The sequence below is a fragment of the Nilaparvata lugens genome, chromosome 12 (genome assembly GCF_014356525.2).
Source record: "Nilaparvata lugens isolate BPH chromosome 12, ASM1435652v1, whole genome shotgun sequence".
Classification (NCBI taxonomy): Eukaryota; Metazoa; Arthropoda; class Insecta; order Hemiptera; family Delphacidae; genus Nilaparvata; species Nilaparvata lugens.
Genome location: NC_052515.1, coordinates 4,081,601 through 4,085,028, shown reverse-complemented (window position 1 = coordinate 4,085,028; position 3,428 = coordinate 4,081,601).

Here is a 3,428-nt window from a genome sequence, read left to right as displayed (position 1 = left end):
ACTGACTCTGGTGGTAATAGTTCAATATTCACTCGTGTGAATTAGATTTTAAATGTTATGTGAAAATCCAGCTTAAATGAAGTTTCGAAAGTGATAAATTAATTTAATTATTAGCTTACAGGGTGCTTAACTTAAATTCAGTCAAATTTTATTCCAGATCCTGTGAGTTCGTCGAATTTTATCAGCTGTGAATATAGTTTGTGGGTATGACAACAACTTGGAAAGCAATACTATTTACTTGAATCCTTGTGTAATTGTTATAATATTTGTTGTATTTCAGTTTTATGAGGAGGAAATGAGTTGGTGATTCAGATTGTTTGTCCTTGAAGTTTTCATTTGAATTTCAATCATGCATCACAGTCTGAAATGAGATTAATTCAAATCTGTTGTATGCTGTTTGTTCTTAATGAATCTGCATGTTTGATACTTGTATACAATTTATATTAACGGAATTATTCTTTGTATTGTGTACTTTGTAATTAATCTAGCTTGTGTTTATCTCAAGCTTATGTTTATCTCTAACTTGAATCTCTTTGATCTGTTCTACTGTAATATTTATTGCAACACGAGAAACCCAACAAGTCTCAATATTATTCATACCACAATCATTAACTTCCCTATGATTTTCCTAAATTTATTAGAAACACGATGTTGTTTTCTGTTACATCCCACCAATTCTCTATTTATCTTTTAATTTTACATTTTACAATTGTTTTCTTAGTCTTTCAAATTGTTCCACTTTATGAAAATTACAATACTGGTCATCTTCCCACTATTTCAAATTCCATACAGGACTCACTTTAGAGGAATAGCCCATTGTTCCCTGCTAAACAGTGTAAACTCACTTTTGAGTCATATTGTTTTCTGCTTAAACAGCATAACATTACTTTTTAGGATGATGCCCAAATGAGCTCAAGGCTTGTACTTGGGTAATAAGACGGTTGATAATGAGATGTCGCAAATGTTTGCAGTAACGGTTTCGTGACTAAAATAAACCAAATCGAAAATTTATCAAGTAGCTTATATTAGAGTCACTCACTTCGAACCTTAATTTTCGAATAAATTTAGAATTCAGGATAAATCTTTGGTCTCGATCATTTGTGAACCTAATCAGCTTTCTAATCAGTTTTCATTCCAGAATACAATATAACCAATCCATCACTCAGTCAAGAAACGACCGAGATTCTCAATAAAAAGGAAGGGATTTTTTCAACAAAAATATTAGTACTACGAAAATGTGTATATAATATTATTAATTTTCATTTTGCATGCTCTTTGTGTGTCTATTTATTTGATTCAAGTTATTTCAACAGGTCTTGCATTTTAATTGGACCCGATTTTTGTTTTATTTTCAGAAAAATGTTTCAATTACAATATTGTATCATCAATCTTGATTTTTAGATGTTATTAATTTTCTTTCAGTACTATTTCTCTCAAGCGAAAGAAGACACATGCGTACCATTTATTGTTGAATATTGATATATTTATTTACTTTCAGCTTTTTTGACTTGTCAGTGTATTAATTTTGTAATCTCTTTGCAGATTGAAACCTTCTGTTCAATAGTAAACTTTCAACTAATTGTAATAATTGTAAAATCCATTTGTAGTAATAATTTGTGTTTCATACAATATTTTTTGTTATTCGAACTATTACCAATCATTAACAAATCAATACCAATTAGGTACTATAAGTTGAGTCTTTGATATTTTGGATAAACCACTATAGATATTTTTTATTCTTGTTCTGGATGGTATTTTTCTACTACGATAGGCTACCTATTGAATTAGTTTGGAAATTCTCCCACGTATAAAATGAATTGATTTTGATTATTCAACTCTATTACGGTATCGTAGCAGTAATGAAGGAGCATCTATCAGATAATTCTACAATATTAGGGCACCGAGCTTCGCTTGTAATTTTTATTTATTGATAAAGATATCACAATTCTCTAAAATGATCGTGTTTATATTTTACAGCTGGCTATACGTCAGCTTATGAATTTCGGGGATGCGATTTTCCACAGAATCACTCGCTCACTTTTTACTATTCACAGACGACGAAGTCTCAGCTGTTTCAGCAAGGATGAATTATCCTTTCAATGACGTCAGCGAGTTTTTCAAGGAGCGAGTTTGCGGTGTGACCTGTGCATTAGAATGTTTATATCATAAACCTACTATGATCCAAATTTCGTGAAAATCGTTAGGGCTGTTTTCGAGATCCGTTGAAAATAAATATCCAGATTTATAATACAGAATTGTTTGCTTATTATAATAGGATGTATCTATGTATCCATGTATGTACCCACATACATGCATGCATACATGTTCTACATGCATTATCCATCCATAAAATAACTACAAAATTCACTAGATTTTTCAAAGGTAATGAAAACTTAATTTCATTCTATTGAGAATATTTTTATATCCAAAGAAGGACTAGTCTATTTATATACTAGATACTTGAGTATAAATCAAATAATGAAGGTATCGTTTAAGTATTTTGATAGGTTCACTACACAAAATTTAAATGTAAAGAGTATCACTATTGTCAATACACAATTAGTGGACTTGAGGGGGTAAGCTGAGAAAAGCGATACAGCGGCGGCGCGATGTTGCTGTGCCAAAGCGGCCAGCGTTCTCTAATCTAGTGAGTGCTCTTGATATGCATACAAGTTTCCTCTCTGAAAGGGGAAATCTAAAATTGGCAACTTCACTTCTTTCTATGAATATTATTTATCTCTGTAATTGGCTGGATGACCTCCCTCCATTTTTTTGCTCCGCAAGTCCAGCTAATTTTGAATGGACTATAGTACCCAGAAATAAAAAAATATAAAATAAGGGTGCCAGTCCGCTAGTCATTCTCTGTATTTGAACTTTCAAGTAGCCATGGCCATCTACAGGGTAACTATAAGGGAAATAATGGACATTAAGTAGCTCTATCAATATACTTGAACAATACTCACTATAGTGAGGTTACGTTATTATGGTAAGTGTTTCATTAGCAATGGTATTGCTATCCTTGTCTATCATCACAAAACACAAAGGATAGGGTATCGCTTAACTGAGTTGCCAGATCGTAGTTTAACAATGTAGACTTCATAATTGATTGACAAAATATTTTCTTTGAAATTATCAAAAAATATAATTTCTTGCTCAGTAAAATATTGATTATTTTCAACAAGAATGAACAGTTAATATCACATCTTTATATCTCCTATCTCAATTGCCATTATAACGTGGACCTCGCTATAGGCAAAAAAAATGTAATGCTCATCAATGAAACAGCGCCTGATCCTCGTTTCCTCGAGAGAGAAAGTCATTTTGTAGGGCGCAAGTGCTGCCTCCTGGATCTTTAAGAAAGCTTTCTTGATTTCTTCGTTGTTCAGTTCAGTTCGTTGTTCAGTTTCCGATTGTCACTTTGTCAGTTG